The following is a 293-nucleotide window of genomic DNA, read 5'->3' as shown; positions in this document are numbered from 1 at the left end:
ATCTTTTACGAAACGTTTTTTTTTTTTCATATGGAATGCAGTTGGAGGTCAACCAATCACAGAGCTTGAAAACTAATCACGGGGTTTGTCGAGCAAAGCACACGAGAGGCTTCTCAATTCTTAAATGTCCCCTCCTCGACTCCCCTCCTCGACTCCTATCCTCGAGACTTAGTCCCTCCCACAGGAGATGCGAACGGAGGACTGAGGAGGGGAACCGAGGAGAGAGGAGGGGAAGCAGCAGGCAGTTAGAGAAATGAGAACTCCTCTCCTCTGAGCGGTCATTTTAAAGAGAC

This window comes from Notothenia coriiceps, unplaced genomic scaffold (genome assembly GCF_000735185.1).
Source record: "Notothenia coriiceps isolate Sejong01 unplaced genomic scaffold, NC01 NC01_scaffold00005753, whole genome shotgun sequence".
In the NCBI taxonomy this organism is placed as follows: Eukaryota; Metazoa; Chordata; class Actinopteri; order Perciformes; family Nototheniidae; genus Notothenia; species Notothenia coriiceps.
The sequence above is the reverse complement of the archived record's forward strand: the minus strand, read 5'-3'. Positions refer to the sequence as shown.